The 20,812-nt window shown below is 49.7% G+C and overlaps 1 long non-coding RNA gene across 2 annotated transcripts in view; it reads left to right on the top strand.

Moving 5' to 3' along the window:
* Positions 1 to 410: 410 nt before the first annotated feature.
* The window catches only part of LOC106025453 (uncharacterized), a 148,938-nt gene continuing 128,536 nt past the window's right edge, over positions 411 to 20,812 (top strand). The window contains exon 1 of one of the 2 annotated variants that reach the window (XR_010050733.1): positions 411 to 1,831. This is a non-coding gene — a long non-coding RNA (uncharacterized LOC106025453). Of the gene's footprint in view, positions 1,832 to 12,083; positions 14,425 to 20,812 lie in introns of those variants that run through there. The other variant, XR_010050734.1, reaches the window with a different exon arrangement.

Genomic DNA, 20,812 nt, shown 5'->3' on the forward strand with positions numbered 1-20,812 from the left:
TGGGAAGTATTTTTCCTTCACTTTCATTTTTAGCTGAACTTATTATGCTAATTTTAAATTTAATATGTAGATGGAGAGGTCCAAGAATATCTAAAAACTCTTGAATAATACAAAGTGGATAAAGTGTCTTTCTGAATACTAATACCTTAGTATGAGGAATGTACTAGAAGCCAGATGTGATGGTACCTGCTTCTAAGGCCAGCACTCTGGAGGCTGAAGCAGGAGAATCATGAGTTTGAGCTTGTTTCAGGCTAGCTTGGACTACAGAGTAAGACTCTGTCTCATAAAAAGTGTAGAATTAAAACAGATAATCAAGTACAAAGTTAGAAAAAACCAACCAGAAATGGAGTCATGAACCTACTACTAAAATTTGAAAATTTAATGACAAGAGTTAACATTGTAATTGTTTTACTACTGCATGTATATTTTTAGCCTTTAAAGCAACATTTCATTTTTGGAATAGATTTACAGAACATTGCAAAGATAGTAAATATATTCTTAGCTACTTTTCCCTATATCTTAGCTACTTTCCTTGTTGTTGAGACAAAATTCCTGATGCTCAAAGTTAAAGGAGGAAAGGCTTGTTTCAGCTGACACACACCTGGGCAGGATTATTTCTCCCTCTGCAGGGTTAGGCCTGGCTCAGGAAGGCACCCCGCACAGCCACGCTGAAGCCCTGGGCAATGTCCTCCTCTCACTAGACCATGTGCTGCTAGAGGGAGGGAGGGCATCCATTTGGGCTGCTGTGTCTGCAGGCATTTGGTGGCAGGTGTGAAATAAAGGACAAGATACCCACAGAAACCAAAGATGGAGTGAAGGCAGTGGCAGTGCCAGGATTTTGATTTAGGATGGTCTCATGTTCTGTGGAAAGATGTCTTGAAGGCAAGTGTACTTAGCTCTTAAAGATAAGGAAAGGACAGCAGTTCATATAAAGAGGTTGGGATCAGGCCAAAGCCTCTTGGACCTCTGGGCATTATAGAGCAGACATTAACCTGCCCTATCCGCGTGAGGATACAACTTCGGCTCCAAGGCAACACCCGATGTGTCGTACCGGGCGGCAGGTAGGGGGCTAGTGTGACCTTCCCAATGCACAAAGTCCCGCAGGTGGGACTGGAATCACATCTTCCAAGTGCCGACGCTGTTGTTTGCAAAGCCCAGCCATCTCTCCTGGCTCCGGTGTCCGAAGGCAGAACTACGACTCCCAGGAAGCCGTTCGGAGTCCTCGGCGCCCCGCCCCGCCGCGCTCCGCCGGGTATAAAGGGGCGGCATGGCCCTGGCGTGAGCAGAGCGGGAGGCGGCAGGGCGCGTGTGGCAGCGGTGGCTCTGGGAGCAAAGACACGGCCACCGCGGCTGGCATCTGCCGCCCCGCTCTTCTCCTTGGCTACTCTTGTGCCCCGCCGGTGTGCACCGTAAGCCATCCGGGCCCCGCGGATCCACAAATCCCCTGTGGAAAGAGGATTTGCTTTCGGCGCGTTCCTGGGTTTCCCCGGAGCGGACTGTGGGCTCACGGCGAGGATGTGCAGCGGAGAAAGGCGGGGAGCCGTGGCCGGTCGGGGTGCGCTCGGAGAGGTCCGGTGGCGCGCGCCCATTCTGGGGACTGTGCCGCCGCCGCCCGGGAGCCCCGCCCGCCCTCCTGCCACCTACGCGGGTTCGCGGCGCCGAGGCGAGAGCTGGCGGCGCATGGGTCGTGGACCCAAGGCAGGGAAAGGGCGGGGGTCGCCGGACCTCCTAACGTGGATTACTTGGTGTAGCTGCTGGGTTTGAAGACCACCGCCTCATCTCCATCCATGGACTGATTCGTTCCACCTAGCAGCCGGGTGCTGACCTGGAGGTAAGTTTCCCTGTGCTTCAGAGGAGACAGTTCGCTTTGCCTTTTCAATTTTTGCCTTCTCTATGTCGTTTTTCGAAGGCCTCGGGGTTCAGGCTTAGAATTTTCGTTCTCAGCGTTGCCACTTTCCAGGGGTCATTTTAGGCGCGCTTCTGCCTCCAGGTGGAGCTTACTCGCCCAGGTGGCAGTGGGCAACGACCGCCCCATCCAGTGCGCGCGCAGCCTCCTGCGCAGCCCACCCACCGTATGCCCCACGGGACCGAAGCTGAGCCCAGAAAAGCGCCCGGCACGCTTGCTTGCCCGCAGAGTCCAGCGCTTGCCTCGTCGCGGGTCGGCCTTCACAACCCGTTACTTTGGAAGCAGAGCGGTGCTGCTCCCGTAGCTGCTGTGTCCCCTGAGCTCCAGGGTGCCACTGGGGCGCAGCGCTTGGAAATTTGGTGGCCAGTAATTGGGGATAGGAGAGGTGGAGGTGTTTGTTGAATGGTTTAACTGCATTCAGTGCAATAAAGCGACACCGTCGGGATGCGCGGGATGCTTTTGGCGGATTGTGGGCAAGTTTCTTAAACGGGAGCCAGACGGCAGAAGTCAGTTTCCTGTCGCTGGCCTCCTGTCACTCTGGCACCTCACTCATGGCACCTCACTCATGGAAGAGGTTTCTTGGCCAGTGTGGCAGGGGACTTCGGTCTTGGGTCCTGAATGGGAAGCAAACCCCTTGTGTATCCATCCACACTTTCTTATTTACCGTTCTTTTGTGTTTGCCCGGCCACTGCGTAGACACGAACTAGATGTTTGTGGAATGAATGAGGGAGCAACTTCACCCTGGACGGACAGGTGTCCACCAAAATCCTCTTTTACCTTATCTCTTCTTGGCACTTGTCTTGCATTCCAGTACTTTTTGATCTGAAGATGATTGGTAGGGACTCTTTCTCAGTCATGGGATCCCTTCCCAAACATAGTCCCCAGTCTAACCCCATCGGCAACCTGTAGGTTTGGAACCTGCCCCTGGTGATTCGGTTTCCATCCCTCCTACGTAGAACGCTAGAATTGGTCTTGGGTTGTCTCAGTCAAGTGCTCAAGGTTCCATTTCCCCCAAGTGAGCACCTGCTCAGGGAGGAAGAAAGCCAGGAGGAAAGGGAAGAAGAAAAGGTGAGCTGGTTGGTATGGCCCTTCCCCCAGAGGCTGCCTCTGGTCCCCATCCCTGAATCAACAGAACTACTCAGGCTGGTGCAGCTCTGTCCCTGTGGCCCAGCCTTGCCCTGTGCAGTTCTCAGCTCCGCTTCACATGCTAGAAGACTGTGGACACTGTTCTGTTGACCAGTGACCCTGCCACCACCTCCCCATCCTATCCAGCCATTCTTCCTCTCTCTCTTATAGAAAACTCTGTTTTATAAGAAGGTGTGAAAGGCAGGAAGACATCCAGTTCCCACAGTAATACTGGCAATTCCTCAGTGATGAAATCCCACAACACATGTAACTATGTTTTCTGCTCACTTTTTTCCTTGTCTTTGAAGGTTTCCTTAGTGTAATGTGTCTGTAATGCTGTGTTCCACTGCAGGCATGGAATCACAGTTTGCTTGGTAATTCCCCTGTTGTTGCATGCCAAGGTATTTGCAAACTTTTACCCTCAAAAGTACAGAAAGTATTGAGTCCTTTTATATATAAGGATTTGTCTGGGACAGACTGTGGAAAATTCCCAGAAACAACCACCTTTGTTCTAAATCAGAGTCAGTCTAAAAAAAGTCCAAGCAAAACCTTGATGCACATTGCCGAGTGGACTTGTAGCAGAGGACCCCATGCCATGGTCCTGCGTGTTAGAGAGGGGATGCAGGTACAGGACAAATGGTCACTGAGTGTATGGAGAGTGTGGTTCTGTTCTGTTTCTCCTGCGCTGAGAGTTGAGTGACATTGTTAACATTACTTACAAATTGTCTTCAGGATTTTGACTAATTTAGTAATAATGTAGATTGGGTTTATCAGGCAACCGGATTAAAAATGCTGTCTTTTCTTAAAAATTAACTTTGATTTTGATATAAATCCAGATTTATGGGAAGTTGCACAAACAGTACCCAGAGTCCCTCTGTGTCCTTTACTCATCCTCTTCACACATTAACACAGGACACATTCATGGAGTGACAGTAAGACCCAGGACTTGAATGTGGACATGGCACTTAAGACTCACCTGTAGGCTGGTGGAGATCCCTTCAGGTGTTCCACTAATGACCCTTTCTGGCCCAGGATCGAAACCTGGGTCTTGCAGTGTTGTCTTGTGAAAGTGGGAACTGAGAGGAGCCCAGTGGGTGCTTGTGTCCCAAGGCCCAAATTGAGAAGTTACGTCCCGATTCCTCCCCAGGCCTTCTCGGCCCATCCTGAGTCCTGTATCTTTGCCATGGAGGCTGGACAGAGCCTCAGGGTTTGGAGGGGCCCTGGCTGTTAAGTGGGAGCCTGTCTCTGTGTCCCCCTGCTTTCTCCCCAAAGCTCCATTAGTATGTAGGGTTGAGTAAAAACTGGGTTGTTACCAATCTGTCCCAACATGTCTCTGGAGGGCCAGTAGATGGATGACATCCGGTGTGCGTGAGAGCAACTGCTGAGCAACTGACTCTGAGGTTGACGGGTACAGGGTGCAGCTCCTGAGTGGCTGACTCACACCCAGGAGTGGCACGCATGTTGGGTGCTCAGCACGCATGCCCAGCTGAGGCCACATTTCCCGGGCACCTGGGTGGAACTAAAGGGTTAAGCCCCTGTTCTTGCCTCCAGGGGATGTCAGGTCACTTTGAGCAGGAAAGTGAGTCCTCTTGTCTTTAAGGAATTTGTCTTCTGAGGGTTGAAGGGTTTGGGCTGGGGAGGGCCAGCCTAAAGGGGTTTGGAGAAGAACCCATGTGGACAGAGGCTGGTGCAGGGCCTTTGCGTGACAGTGGCTGTGAGCATGGAGGAACACCAAGAACAACTGATTTTCAGACAGCTAAATTGAGCCTTTTCCCTCATAAAGCTTACTCAACCACAGACTATTTCTTTTCCTTCAGGAAGCCTTCCTGGCTTACCCAAAGGTGCTGTACTACAGGAGTCTTAGAGCGCTGGCTCCCAGACAGATTTAGGCTATCAGGGGCATAATCTTGCTTTCCCGTGTAGAGGAGTGCCTACCCATACTGCAGGCAATGTCTGTTTCGAGCGAACAAGTTTTGAAGTTGCTTAAATCCCAACAACACGTGCTTCTGTTGTCCAGGTGACTTCTGTGACTGTTAGCACCTGATAGCTTAAGACTTGGATATTTTTTCCCTCTCTCTGAGCACTTCCAACCTTCCTGCTGTAGCTTTTAAGTGGAAAAACATGCATTTCTCTTGCTCTCTCTTGCAGCACAGGCGTTTTCTATAGCTAGCACGCTTAGCAAGGACTGTAACAGGAAGCACGCGTGGCGCTGGAGATGTGACTAAACAGTTCTGGACCGGGTCGTGGTCTACACCTGCCCTGTTCCTCTCAGCAGCTCCCCGTGAGTCTTCCTTTCCCAGATGCTGGAGTGTGTCCCAGATCAGATGGACCTATTGCTTTAAGATGGCTTCCCTGTTCCTCCAGTGTGCTTTCAGAGGATTGTAGCTTGGTGAGAATGAATCGCTTGTACAGCTCGTTACAAATGAATGAGTTTAACCTTTCTCCTCAAGCTACAGAGGTTCTACTGCTGGAACTGCCCGGAACCTGCATTTTTGCCATGCCTCCCAGACCATTCTGATAGAGGTGGTCATGGTAAGAAGCAGGGCATTCACTGAATGACTCTTGGCCAGGAAAGGCTTGAATGGAGCTTACCTAGCCATAAAGCTTTATCATCTAGGAAACCTTTCTAGCTTCTGCTTGTACTTTTGTGACTTGTTGGTACTGGTTTTTACAGAGACATCTTGAAATCAGGTATCATTTCTCTTTGGTAAAGCTACAGCAGGAAGGTTGGCAGCAATAGCTTCAACTTGGGTGAGTAACAGAGGGACTGCATTTCTAGGTTATAGAAATAAGTCAGATCTGCTGTCTTTCACATTAAGATCTTGAGGTTCCTGGGTACTTGGAAGATGTCCCTTAGCAGTACATTGGCTGATATGCCCAAGCAGACCACTATAGCTTTTTTGTTGGTGGCCACTATCTTTCTAGATGATGTCACTGTTATCATGGAGCAGGTGTGATCTTCCGCACAGATCGAGCACCCCCTTCTCAGCTGATGGAGGCAGGCAGCTCACTGCATAGAAGGACGGGAATAACCCTGCTCGCGTTCCCTCCTTTCAGCTGTGCCATTGGCTAAAGATGCCCATTGGAAATCATTTGGGCTCCCTTGCTTTACAGACTAATTTTGCGCTGGAAAAAAAAAGAGTCTTTTTTTCATACAAAGCCAATCTTGGTTGATTACCTGATCTCCAAAAGGCCTGGAGGAATCATGTAACCTGAAAGAATGCTGAAGTAGCAAGTTTTTGTCCAAGAATTCTTTCTGTAGCATGACTCATCACCTCCTCCCATATTTGGTTTGTTGGTACAGGCTTTTGCACAGAAGTCTTGAAACCAGGTGTGCTTGTGTGTGTGGTTCAACAGAAGAGGGAGCATTTGGGTTGGCACTGTGGCCCTGGTCTGCTGGTCTGAAGCTTGAGACATCCATCAGACCCCGGTATTGTGAGTGCTCCCTACCCCATCGTTTTCCATCGTCTGGAAGCGGCTGTTGACAAGGGTCTCATCTTAATAGCTTTTAGATCAGTTTCTTTTTACTAAAAAGTACACCCTTGATTTCGTTTCATTTTAGTAATTTCTTTTGCTTTCACCAGACTGACAAACCTAATGTAGGACAGGCTGGGAGGGACAGCAGTTTCAGGGCAAGCTGTCAGAGCAAGTCCATGGAGTATCTCCTTTCCCTAATTAGAGATGAATTTCCAGTCCCTTGCCTGTCTTAGTTTGGCAGATACTGAACGCTCACTGGGTGCATTTGTAGGCATCAGTGAAACTCCTCTGATTCTTCTGTTTGTGATCCCTTGTGGTCTTTGGAGCCAGTTGGAAGCCAACTTAAAGATAGAGCAATCTCTTTGGGTGCATGGTTCTGCTGTGCTAATGCCTAGAGATGTAGGTGTCTGAAAGGCTGGTCTTTGGGAGCAACTTCTTCACTCGGGAGCTTTCGTTGACAGTTAATGTTTCTTCCTCCCTTAACCAGATTAAGAACGTGATTGTGATAAAATATGCCCATCAGCTTTGCCATGTTAACCGTTCTTCAGTGGGCACTTCTGGCTGCACTGTGTACATTCACACTGTTGTGTAACCATCACTGCTACCCATCTTCAGAACTCTTTCATCTTCCAAACTGAAACTGTCTTGGTTAAAAAAACACTCAACTCCCAGTCTCTCCTCCTTCAGCCCAGGCACCCACGCTTCTGTTTTTTGTCTCTATGATTTGACTATTCTAGGAACCTCATGCAAGTGGGATCACGCAGGAGCTGTCTTTCATGTCTGCCTTATTTCCCCTAGTGTAATACCCTCGGGGTTCATTCATATTGTACCATGTGTCGGAATTCCCTGTGTTTTTAAGGCGGAATTTTATCCCAACATGGGTAGTATCACATTTCGTTTATTCATCCATCCTTTGGGCATTTGGGTGGCCTCCACCTTTTGGCCATTTGTGAATAATGTTACGAATATAGGTGTGTAAATATCTATCTGCTCATGTCCCTGGTATTGGTGCCATTGGGTATAAAATCTGAGGTGGAATTACTGGATCTTATGGTAATTCTGAGTTTGATTTTTTTCAAAGGATCACCGAATTGTCTTTCCCAGAAGCTACACCATTTTAAATTCCTACCAGTAGTGCACAAAGGTTCTAATTTCTTGTTAATATTTGTTCTTTCCTTTCCCTTTTCTTTTGCCTTCCTTTCTTTTTCCCTCTTTCCCCTCCCCCCTTTCCTTCCTTCTGCCCTACGGAATGTGAGGTGCTTTTTGCTTTGAGAAACCAATCTCCACTGACAGTTCAGTGCCCAGGGAACCAAGGAACAGCAGAGTTTATGTGGATGCAGTAATTCTTTTAAAATTATGAAATCTGGTGACTTAACATGTCCCTAAGGTCCTGATTATTTAAACTGGAGTTTGTGCTCATACCCTGTCTGATTTTATCCTCACCCTGATGGAATAATCAGGTGTCTTCCCCCACTTTATGGGGGAGGACTTTGAGGCACAGATGAGTGAAGCCAGGTGTGCAGACACTGGCCTTACAGAGCTTCTCTGCAGACCCTAGCTCCTAGTTTGCAAACACTGCGAAAATTGTTATTCCGTAAGTGCTGGTGTGGAAAAAGGAAGCATGAAGGATGCAGACTGGATTCCTTCTTTGAAAAAACTCTGGGATGAATCCTTCCTGCCCACTTGTCCTGCAGGGCCAAAATTTCATCTATGAGCTATTCTGATAATGGGTAATTTGTTTTTGTTTTTTATTAGAGTACACTCTTCTGCACAGTCCACTGGCTTAAGGGATGCCCTTTTGAGCCCAGGGGTGGATGTCAGATTTCTTTGGGGCTCTCCGGAGAATCAGGGTTGTGGCTTGGGGTAAGGCGATCGCTTCCTTTTTCAGGTTTTCTGGCTGAGGCCCAGGCGGTTCTGTGGCACAGTTGGGGCCTTTGGGCAGACTGGGCATTTGCGGTAGGTTTTCTTGGCCTGGGGACAGCTGGTGTTTGCGTTCGCATGGTTCTCACAGCTTCTTTGCCCTTCCGCACTTGTGGGAGAGGAAAGTGGACTTGTGCCCTGGGAGTCCCATAAATCTGGCTCTTTTCCATTTTTATTCATCATATTGCTTTTTGATCTAAAAAAAATTCAGCAGCAAGAAGAAAGCTGTTGTTTCAGCAGTTTAACCTTACAGCATGGGGTTACCCAGTGAGGCTTTCCTCTCTGGAGAAAAGGGATGCCTGCCGGGACCCCTCCCATGATGACCTCTGCTTGTGACCCCCTCCTATTTTGGCTTTAGACTTGTTTAGGGGTCCCTGGGTTTTATCAAGGGAGATACTTCAGAATCTCAGGAAATTTGTGGTCATTGGTAAGCTGGCTGGGCAATTCAGGTGTTTGGGGTTTAATTAAATTTCTAAGTGGAAACCAGGAGCGTGGTTAACCAGAAGTGAGACAGTCCTGCCTCCTCATTCTGCCCTGGCACCAGGTTGCTCAGCTTTTCTTGGGATAGCTTTCCTTGCCACTTTCAGCGTTGCCTCTGAATCCCCTGCCCCCCTATTGTGATGGGACCAGCTCATTTCTTCTCTGACAAACCCTTTCTCTCTGCCATTGTCATCTAGGAAAGATGTGTGTGGCTGTGTTCATGGTTCATCAGTCATACTGGCCCCTACAGACTTCCCTTGTCCCCATTGTCATAACCTGGCTCACATCCTTCTCTCTGTCCCTTTATGAGGGTCCAGTGATCAGCCTTTCCATTCAATGGAGTTCTACAGGGAAGAAGAGAGCTAATTTTTGGTGCTTCCAGAATTTTCATTTCACTTAATCTTTGCCACTTGGGATGTTGTCATTGTCCTCTCCTGCATGGGAGGCTCAGGGGCTTCAGTAGCATTCCCAATGTCTCCAGCTTTGCAGGTGGAGTCATGATTCAAGATTGGGGGTCTGTCCCACCCTAGTCACATCACTTTGTATGACTGGATGTATTACTGGCCTCTGTGGGCTCAGATATCCATCTGTGAAAGGGAGGGACTGACTAGGTTGGTGATTTTTAGTGACAGACTGCAGACATACTAGCTCTCACAGCTTAAACAAGGGACTGTTTTGGTTGTTCAATCTGATTGAGAAGTCTGAGGGTTGTACTTTTGGGGGCATGATTTGTTGTGTTTTTCTCCAGTTCGTTTTATCCTCTCCTCTTCATCCGAAGTTTGCTTCCTTTGGGAGACAGACAGACAGCAGTGTTTGTTTGCAGTCTTTTTGCCTCTGCAGGGGCTTTGTGCTAGCATTCCTGCCAGCTGTCCTCCACTCCTGAACCTCACCTGTGGTCAGGAGACGGGTACATTTCCTGGCTTCTCTATGTTTGCATGTGTCACACTTGGCACTCCAGGTGGAGATGGTTTGCTTCCCCAGAGCCATTAAGATTCTGAAAATGGAAACGAGGACCCTGGGAAAGCAGAGGTACACATAGAGAGGTGCCATCACCAGTGTGTCACACTTTCTGAGAATTAATTGGACTGTTGGAAGATCCACCAGAATGTGTGCTTTGGGCACAGGGAATGAGTTGTGTTCTTTTTTGCATACATGGTATTTGGAAGAGTACCAGAAACATGCTAATTCTCAAAGCTCATGAATGAGTGAACCTCGACAGTATCCCGACAGTATCTTCCCCTGCTGATTGAAACTGGGAATGTGTTTTTGCATGAAGACCTCATCTTGCCCCATTAAGCAGCTGGCAGCTTAAGTTGCAAAATCCAGCTTTGCAGTTGATTGCCTGTGATTAGATTCTTGTTCAGGTGCACAAAAGAGTTGTCACTGGAATAGCAAATTGATGCTTGGAGTGGCATCTTACCTGGTATTTCTTCAAAGAAAGGCAAATGCATTTTGTAAATTTGTTCTTTGTCTGGTTTGAAAAGCCCAGTGACAGAAACCGGGGGTAATGGGTTTATACAGACTTTACTGGGCTCCTGTATTTGACAGCTCAGGGAAATGCTGAGAACCCAGGGAAGCAAAACCCAGCCCTGTCCAAGCCCAACTGCACAAGTGGATTTATTTAGATGGCTCTTTTGTGTTCACACATCCATGTGCCAGCTGGGAAGGAGATCTTCTGGTTGCTCCATGTGAGAGAGACTGCTTTGATCTCCCGGCTGCTGGGTTGAAGGTGGGGGACCCAATATTGCTTGCTTTGTCCACTACACAGGTAGGTCTTGTTTGAGCAGCAGTGACTCATGCTCATAGGTTGTGTTAAGCCATGTTGCCCTGACAGGTGCTGCCACCTGTCCTCTTTTGCCATCGCTGGAGAAAAACATCTCACTCTCATGGTGTTGGATGGTTTCAGCTTAAGCTTGATGCATTAAAGGCGTTAGATGTCTCAGGAAGTGTTGACCCCTGTGGTTGGTGTCACCCCATTTTCCAGATGGGAAATTTCAGGATCTTGAAGGTTTCATTACTTGTTCAAAGTCACCCTGGTGGTGAGTGGCGAGGCCAGAATTTGTTGATTTGCTCACAAGTTGTATCTTGACTGCATCCGTTTAACTTCTTGCTGCATGCTGGTGTCCCAGTTTCCTTGGGAAAGTATTAGAAGTCACAGATCAAATGAGTTTCATCATGTTTCTGTGATGGGCCCTTTATCTCCCTCAGCCAGTAAACCACTGACAGCTTTAAAATGGCGTCCACCCTCTCCAGGAAGAGGGGAGCCACACATCCTTTTAGGAGTGGAACTAGACCCTGACTTCTCTCTTCTGCTCTGCAGGTGAGACGATGTAGTCTGTGTTACTTAGTGCCAGAACTGATTAAAGTGCTCATTTGCTGGAGTCTCACCCATGAGAAACTCTCATTAATGGCTTCTTAGGTTCAGTACTTCCCTGCTAGTTCTACTTCTGTGTGCTGCCCTTGAATTCTCTCTAGGAATGCAAAGTCTGATCTGGAGAGCTGTTGGTAATTGCTGAAATTTGCTAACAGCAAGTGACAGAGTCCAAATCCAGGTGTAGATGCAGGGCTGTCTGCAAGCACATTTCTCCGCAGTGCTGGCCAGTTTTCTTAGGCCCATTCCCAAAATATGCATCAACATCAGTGTTCCTTCTTAGAATATCATGGTTGCTGAAGCCAAAGCACACATAGTTGAATTTGTATCACATATTACCTCTCCTGTGACCCTTGGCACTTAGAGTCACAACTGTAAGGTTAAGAGGGGTGTTCCAGTATCCTCCATAAAAGAGGTTGCGAGGTTTGGGTACATACGCAGTGGGACTGTAAAGCAGACTGATGTGTCACCAAGGAAGTGTGGTGTTGAGACCCTGATTCTCAGCTGACATGGACAGTGCTGTGTGTGTACCACTTTTTACTCTCTGATTTCAAGTTGAGCTTTCAGAGTGGATCCACTGCTAGGCTGGCTCTTCTGATGCTATGTCTGGGTTTGTGGGGAGCTGCCCCATGCTGACCAATGCCTTTGGATGGGATGGGGGCCTGGGAGAAATCCTTGCCCTGTGTGAGCTGCGCTCCCACAGACGCCACAGGCTGTGTTTTCTGCATGAAGAATCTTCTAGCTGACAGGACTGGAAGGGCGGCGAATGGAGCCCCTGGTGACCTTAGGGTTGGAGGGTGGGAGGGTATTCCTCATTCACTGGACTGTGTACACAGAGTCTTACCTTCTCCTTTCTCCTATTGTTCTTCTCCTCTTTTTGATTTAAATTCTATGCAGTCCTAAAAACCAGGCTCAGTGACTGTATCAGCCTGGCCTTTGCATCTTTGCTCTGATGTTGCTGGGTTGAATTAGGGAGGAAAGTTTCCTTTTTCAAGGAAGTCCAGTTCCCTTTTAGTTTTTTCCCTTGGAAATACAGACTTTGGGCTGTGGTTTCCTTTGGGCTTAAATGAGATGACTTATGTGAAGATGGTGGGCACACTTTTGAAAATGTCTAAGGGAAATTTGAGAAGTTCCAAGTCCAGAATTCTGTTGGCTCGATGGGCAGGCAGGATGAAGTGTGTGAGAGCGGGTCAGGTGGGGTGCTCTGGGATCTGGAACATCCTGGGATCTTGAACAAGCCTGTTGCAGCTTGCTTTTCCCTGTGTCTCAATAGCTTCTCCTTCTCTCCTGAACCACATCCTTCTCTCCCTGCACTCCCAATGCAGAGCCAGTGCACTAGCACTGGACGTGATGTTGAACCCAATATTCTTGCCCAGTAGATGCCCAAATCGTATTTGAATAAGCTTGCCAACGAGTGGATTGGGTGCTAACTCTATTTTTGCAAAGTTTTGCTCTTTACTGAGTATTTCTCTTCCTTGAACTTGTGTAGTGTATGCTGCCATGATTGTATCGCCGTCACGGATGGTTTTCCTTTTTTCTTCAACATAATCATAAATGTGCACTCTCTGGTTTCAGAGCAGCTGGCCTGATCCCCAGTAAAGCCTTCATATAAACACGGAGACTTGGCAGGTAGACACGGCCCACACCGCTCTGCCCTTTGGCTGGTGCATGGCTGTGGTTATACAGGGGCCTGGGTCACTGGGCTCTGACTCTGAAAGCCAAACACATTCTGTGGTAAAAGCAATCACAGGTCTTGCTTTCTGAGGGTGTCGCTGGTTTTTGCTTAGGGTGGTCTTGAGAATTACATTCTTCTGTGCCCTGTGCCTGGTTTTTGTTTCATTTATTCACAGAGCCTTTTTTTCCCCCCTCCTCATAGCTTTGTAATTTGCCTCAAGACTGTGGACACATCATGCTGTCCCAGGGTCCTCAGTTTCCCTTTTGTACACCTTGGAGCCAGTTGGTCCCTTTGTTAGTTGTAGCACAGAGCGGGCTGCCAGTTTCCCTCACTGCTCCCTGCTCATGGTCTGGAGGAACAAAGAAAAGAAGGAGAAACTCTGGGCTGTGCTTGCCAGGTAAACGGCTTTTGCCTGGTCAGTGGCCCCCTTGGCTTCTTGGAGAAGCACTGTGCTTGCTCAGACATAAACAAAAGAAAAATAGAGAGCAGTCTTGCTGGGCAATCTTTATAAAACATCAGTTGTGATAGTTTGGGATGTCTTTTGTTATGTGACCTTGTACCAAAATAAGCAAATCAGAAGCGTGAGTGGCTCCTTCTCCTGAGTCTTGGGAGGTCAGGCCTTAATTCAGCGTTCTCTAAGGGGAACACTCTGCTTCTCCCTTTCCAGGGTGAGCTCAGGACTTAAACTGGCTTTAGAGTGTTGGTCACTGCCGCCCCCCTCCCCCCTTCCTGGCTTCAGGGAAGAATGAGTCTGTTTTTAGCAGGTGGATGCTTCTGGTTTTCCATTATGGATTTGGAAGCAGACAGATGCTGGGGAGCACACAGGGTGATGGGCAGGATTCGAGGTGACGGCCTGAGGGCTGCCACTCAGTGGCTTCTGAAGCATAGTGATGCCTTGTTAGAGCCCGGATTGTTCTGGGAATGAGAAGTCTTGTGCTCTCCCTCCTCCTTCACGCCCTAACCCTCCCCTCCCCTTGCAGGGAAAAAAAAAATTCCTTCCCACTTTTAGCATCCGTGTTTTTAAGAATTCCCTCCATTGTAGCCCCGGACAGAGACCCTTCTGTAAGTGCACTGGAGGCCTGTCCTGGGGACACCCCGCCCCCCTATTAAAAGACCATCGGAACAAGCTCACCATTCTCCTCTGGAGAGGGTCCCTCTGTCCCAGGCCAAGGGACTCTTAAGGGAACGTTTATCCTGGGACACTCAGTTTACAAAGACTGCTGCAGCGTCAGATAAACTCCCTCAGCCCTGGTGGGGAGGGGTGGGATAGGAGAAGGACAAAACCCCCTTTATTTTCACCCCTGCAGGGAGACCAATAAAGACTTTGTGCTGGAGCGCAGGGGTCTGAGCAAACAGAGGAAGGGGGTCTGTGTTGGCATCCATGCACCGGAGCATTATGGGCTATTATCTTACCATTTGAGTCTTAGGGGAAATCTTGGCTTGGGTGGTTGATTGCAAGGCTCCAATCAGGTAAGTGATCCTGGATTCCTTCCCCCCTCCTCTCTTAGGTAGCTGAGAAGCTCTTGTATAAGTTGGTTGAGGTTTGCCAGGCAGAAATCCCTAGGTGTCTGTCTGTCTGTCTTTCTTCCTTTCCTCCCTTCTCTCTCTCTTCCTTCCTTCCTTCCTTCCTTCCTTCCTTCCTACCTTTCTTCCTTCCTTCCTTCCTTCCTTCCTTCCTTCCTTCCTTCCTTCCATTGTTTAGTTAAGGAAAATAACAATTCAGTGGACCAGGCTCTAGCTGTCTGTGTTTTAGAAGATTTGTGGTCTCAGAGACTTGGGGAAGCTCAGCATTAGGGGATAAATTTGGCTGTGTGTGTGTGTGTGTGTGTGTGTGTGTGTGTGTGTGTGTGTGTGTTTACACCCAGCCCCCTGGGATGTATGGGCAGGATGTGTTATAGTTGTAACCATCTGGAGTGGTCTTGACCACAAGTAGCATAAGGGTTTCACTCAGTTGTGTAAAACTGGTCCTTTGTGAGAGAAGAGCATTGATGAATGTTCGTTGAATATCTACTAAGAGCCACGAGTTGTATCAGCATCTCATTTAATCAGAGGATTTCTTTGATGAGATAGTGCTGGTCTTACAGACCAGTAATGCAAGGTTTAGAGAGGGAAAGTGACATGCTTGATATGACCCAGCAGTTCTTGAGGTTCCAGCTCTGTCCCATTGGTCTCTGTTGCAGACTGGAGGCCTGGCCTCGTCAGGGGACCAGGGCAGCTGTGGGGGTGGGATGGGATGGAGGCCGAGGGGACAGAGATCACAGGAAGACTGAGGGTACTGCTGGGCCTATACCTTCTGGCAGCTGGTTTGGGGTTTGGTTTTGTCCACTGACCTCCTGCCCATCTCTAGTGTCTTCATATGGCACTGGCTGGGCATTGGCCCCTGAGGTTCAGGCAGTGCCTGGAAGCTCTGGCAGAGTCCAAACAAAGGCACCTTCCCTCTGTTCCAAGCCCCAGCCCCAACCCTCTCCTCCCAGGAGGCCATGTTGGGCCCTGACCTTGGTGTAAATGTGTTGGGCAGGTACTGGAGGGATGGGGCCTGCATTCACTCTGCCCGCCTCTGCCCTTCCTGCCCATCCGAGAAGAGGCCAGTCTGGGTACAGTGTCAGGTAGAGGAGAAAGGTCTTTCCAAGAGGGCTTCATGGCTGAGTTCAGAGTCCTTGTCCACATCAGATAGCTGCAAGGGTGGCCAAGGCTCAGACCAAATGGGCAGAAGGACGACTTCAGGGTCTCCTTTGTCTGCTGAACCCACCCAGTCCCACTGGAGCACTGCAATCCTTCCTGCTTGGGCTGCAAACTGGAACCACCTCTGGGCTGGAGTCATTCTCACTTGCTGGGCAGGGGTGGAGAAGAGATGTCATTGGGAATCTTACTTCTGGCAGGTGGCAGAACCTGGAGGTTCTGCCTGCCTATAGCCTACAGGAGAGGCAGGGCCTGGTCTCAGAAGGCGTGGTATCCCCTGCTGGTGCAGGTGTCTGAAAGCAGAGATTTGGGAAGAGGGTGGTTTGGGGGGTTAGGATGTGGCTTAGAGGGGGTGATGTGAGAAGGAAGCTGCACTCCATCCTCCAGTTGTGTGGACAGGTTGGGACCTGTGGTGCTGCATACAGGAGAGGAAGCCAGGGAGGAAAGTTTGTGGGGAGCAGAGCAGAGGAGCCAGAGTTCTTGGCTTGGGTTGGTGTGTGGGGAGGAGATGTTGCAGGAGGGTGGACACCAGATCTGGAGAAACAGCAGCAGCCTGCCTTGGACATGGAGAATGGGTCTCAGCATCTATAGTACTTTCTAGGAATGGACCTAGAACCTGAGCATTTCTGTGCTGAAGCCCCTGCCAACCAAGGGCTGGAGAATGATCCTTATGGGACATTTGCATGAGGGTGAAAAGTATGCCCCAGAGGAGCCCCACAGCAGATGGGGTGGGGATGGGTTGGGTCCCTACTACACCCTCCCTGTCTCAGACACTCCTGGCAGGTGGCTGCTTCTCCAGATGTGCTCTGCTCACTCCCTTAGCTTTACCATTCTGCGAAACCTTCGCCTTGGGCAGGCGCACGTTGAGGGACCTTTTATGCATTATGTAGAGGTTTCAGGTTCATCAACATAGATTGGACAGACACAGCAGGAGGCTGAGAGTTGCACTGGATCCAGATTGAGGGATCTCAGTCTAAGTTACAGTTTTTGTTATTTCCTAGTGAGATGATCATGGAAGTTACTTTTCTTTCCTTCTCTATTTCCTAAGGAGAATATCCACAATCATTTGTGTCTGGCTCTAGAAGATTTAGCAGTTGCATGCTCTGGAATGCAAGCGTGTGGCTGTGCAGATATATTTGATAGGCACATGGGCTCATCTTCTGGTCCTTCACACATCTCCTTGTGGTTCAGGTCTCTCTTGCCCTGGCCCTTGAGGCATCCTGACCCCACAGAACTCTTGTAGGGGTGGCTCTGGGGATATGAAGGGTCCTCTGTCCCTTATAGCCTTAGCAGGGCAGGCAGGGCAGGTTAGGATCTGGGGTAACAGTGTCAGGTGTGGTGGACTTCAGCTCAGGGCCTCCAGATGCTTGGTGAGTGGGTGGGGCTGGATGTAAGGTCAGGGCTTAGAGCAGGTCTCTGTGGAGCTCCAGGGGCTGCTGTGTCCTTTGGGCCTGTCTCTCACTTCGGAAGCTAGAGACTCTGAGTATTCTTTTGCAAACTAATGAACCCCTCGAGGCCAGAGAGGTCCACGTGCCAGCCTGCATTCTGTTTGTTCCTGTGGGCAGGCACACAGTTCTGGAGAGCAGGCCCTTCTGGGGAGGGTCCTGTCACCAGGGCAGGCCTGATAGGGGAGAAATGTCGGTCTGTGAGTGGCTGGATCCCTTTCCTGCCTTTTTGTCATCTTTAAGAGGTGAGGAGGAGCTTTTTTGCTCATGAAAGATGTGTGCTGGAAGACTTAGGAGTGACCTTCTGTCTTACCATTGGTGCTGTTAATTACTGCTTGCACGGTAGCCAGAGGAAGGGGCTGGGCGGAATCACAGACAATGGCTTTCTCTAGGTGGAGCCTCCATCTGATGGGGTTGCACATTTGGCACAAGTAGGTTTCCCCCCACCAATGATATAAAGGCTCTGGTTCTTTGGTTGGGGGAGGGGTACATGTAGCACAAGGAAGACTTTAGACAGGAAAGGCTGAGAGGGCCAAGGAGTTGGTGGCAGGAGGTGGGGAGCGATGTCATTTATTAGGTCTATGAAAAACAATACGGAGTTTGTCTCCTGGGGACAGGGGTTCCTGGGGAGGGCAGGCCAAGAGGGGCCTGAGCAGACAAAAAACAACCACAGATCTGACGAAAATGTGGTGACCCTGAGGAGCCGGGAGAAAAGCACCTTTGTTTGGGGAGGTCAGGGCAGGGAGTGGGGCAGGCAGAAGGACTCTGGTGCGGGAGACCTGCTGCCTCTGTTCTGGGAATGTGGGCCCCTGGGAAGAGCTGGAGATGCACAGAACACTGAGCGTGATGGAAGTTTCAGGGGTGGCTAATCAGAGGCAGGTTTGGGGAACCTCTTCCTGGTCCCTTTTGTTCCTTGAGGGAGAGAGAAGAGAGCTCCTCTGTCCCCGGGAGTTAAGGAGGCTCAGCTGTGATTTGGGGTCCCCATGAGACCCTGGTTTTGCTAGTTCACTGCTCAGTGTGTTTGAATGAGCTGGCACAGGGCAGAGGTGTCTCAGAGCTGGTAGCAGAAGGATGCGGATGGAGAAGGCATGTCTGGAGGCTGCGTGAGGCAGTGGGGACTGGACGTGTCTGGACCTGCTTCAGGGCAACCATCTGGTGTTCTCCAGAGGCCCTCTGGCTCCTCCATGTACATTCCCAGTGCAGCGACTCACTTTTGCTTCTCATTATGGATATTTATTAACGGAAGGGTTTGTAGTCCCCTTGGCTGGTGGCTGCCCCCCTTTCTCTTTGGGCAGAAGCACTGTCTCCCCTTGGGCTGACCCCGCAGTCCTTGGTGACTTTGTCTGTGCTCAGGTGAGCAGCAGGCACAGTGGCCCAGGAAGATGGTGCCTGTTACTTGGTAGCCCCCTTCCTGGGGCTGCCACCCTCACAGCCCTCATAGGTTCCAAGAGCAACTGTGGGCTGCCGCCACCTGCCATCAGGAGCAGAGCTGGATGATCTTCGGGGGGTGTGGCCACCCACTCTGACGGACTCAGGCAGGACCCCAGTAGGAAAAACCCAGGGGCCTGGCTGGTGATCCTAGCAGCTGCTCACACAATGTCATACTTTGTCCTTAAACCGGTACATATGTGCATGGGCGTGCATACATGCACGGGTTCTCAGTCACATAGGCACATAACAATGGCACTCCTATTGCTCACCGGGACCTAGTAGACAGGCATTGTTATTCTATTCTCCCAATGGGGAAACTGAGGCCTGAAGAGGGCAAGTAACTTGCTGCTGATCCCACAGCTATTAAGTGATGCCCTGAAGCCCAGGCATGTCCCCCAGAGGCAGGGCTCCATGCACTGGGCCATGGTGCCGCCCATAGACATGGCAGCTGCTCTGGGTTAGGGTGGGCGCTGTACTGGAGGGTCTGGGTAGCATCTTGTCTCCAGTGCCTACTGCCCATGCTCCCTGACCTCGCTTCCCACCTTGCCAATTGGTTTAAGGGCTGGTGGCCTCTTTGAGCCTTGTGGCTTAATTAAGTCAGAATGACTGATGGAGAAGGGCCATTTCCTGGCAGTTAAGGTAAGTGGAAGATTGGAACCCAGTCTGCCCCTCCTCTCCTGTTGCACTGTTCTTACCATCTCAAAAGGGGCCTGGGAGATTCTTGGAGTTTTTCCCTCCCCTCCCCAAGTCTCCCCAGGTTGTGGCTGATTTCTTTTTTTCCCAGTCCATTTCTGAGGCAGTTGTATATAAAAATTGAGAAGCTCATGTGCTTCTTTCCAGGCGCCTTCCTCTTGACCATCCCATCTCTAGTCCAGGGGAAAGGATGGAGGGGCCACTTATGCATTCCGCACAAGAGTATGAAGTGTCTGGCTTAGGCAGCAGAAAAGACAGTGAAGTAGATGCAACCCCAGAATTACAAGGGTCCCAGCTAGGAGTTGGGAGCAGAAGTGCAAGACGAGTCATCTGAGGGGCGAATAAGGACTAGGGCGTAGACCTGGGTGTGCTGAGGATGCTCAGCCTGGAGGAGAGGCTTGGGTGCAGTAATGTCTGGGGTTGCTGGGGTCAGAAAGGGTGGGAAGGTTTGTTTCAAGGCAGGTAGCCACTGGATCATTCATCTGGAGGTCTGGAGGCTGCAGGGACCATCTGCTGTCACAAGCTGTGGGTAGGAGCAGCAGATGCTGGTTTCAGTACTGGTCCAATCTGAGCATGGGGCTCTGGTTAAGCAGGCTGGGTTCCTGGAAGGCCCCATTTCTCTGCCTACTTCTCCCAGAAGTGCTGTGGGGACCATCTGTGCTGCTAATGAAATCAGATTTGTTATTTAGAAAACTTTGCCTATCACCAGACGCCTTGCATTTCTGTAGTCATCCAAGGATCTGTCTCTCCTTAAGTGTGTGTTAGTAACACAGAATATCGAGGCTCATCGAGGGATCAGAGCAGCCATGGAGCAGCGGTCTTGGTCACTTGCAGTCTCTTCAACCCCTTCCTCCTTTCTCCCTTCCCTTCCCCCGATTCTCTTCCCCACTTCCAAGAGTAAACCTGGTTTCCTATCATTTCTCCTTCATTGCCTTCATTTATCTATGTATATTTTAGGTTTCTCACCTAAGAGGAAGTACGTGATATCTAACTTGGTGATCTTTTATTTTTGCCTTGTATTTGAGTTGTGCAGGACACTTAGCTGGATTCCCACTTTTTCTTTAAATTTTTTATTTTTTCCCACATCTGTACACCCTTGTTTATGTGTTTGTTGTTGTTAATGCTGGCACTGGGGAATGGATATCATGATTTGCTTAATATAACAATGACGGAGTGTTGACTCTTTTAGTCTTTTTATCTAACTGATGCTCTTTACCCTTTTGCTCCAGTGGGCTGTTTCGTAGGAGGATGGCAGCTGTGCTGGGCAGCGGTGTGAGGAGTTGGGATTTGCTGCAGGTGGGTGGCTGGGCTGGGTGTATTCTGACAAGGAGCTAGTGAGGCTTGGCCAGGAGACAGTGTGTAGGCACAGCCCGGGGCTGCACAGTGGCATCCTGGCCTTCTTATCCTCTTCTTTCTCACTCCCTAGCTCCAGGTCCCGAAGTCTTGAAGACCCTTCCACTCTGTCCCTCGACCTTCCTGGCACACAGCTGCGACTTGAGGACTCCTTGTTCCCTTAAGCAGTTTTCCAGGCTCAGTTTCAAGGGCAGAATTTTGGGGAGATGCTCACAGGAGAAACGCAAATCTCTAGGTGCCTCTCAGAGTCTCTGGAG

The sequence above is a fragment of the Cavia porcellus genome, unplaced genomic scaffold, assembly GCF_034190915.1.
Source record: "Cavia porcellus strain 051 isolate PalLab524CR breed Dunkin Hartley unplaced genomic scaffold, mCavPor4.1 scaffold_12, whole genome shotgun sequence".
Taxonomy (NCBI): Eukaryota; Metazoa; Chordata; class Mammalia; order Rodentia; family Caviidae; genus Cavia; species Cavia porcellus.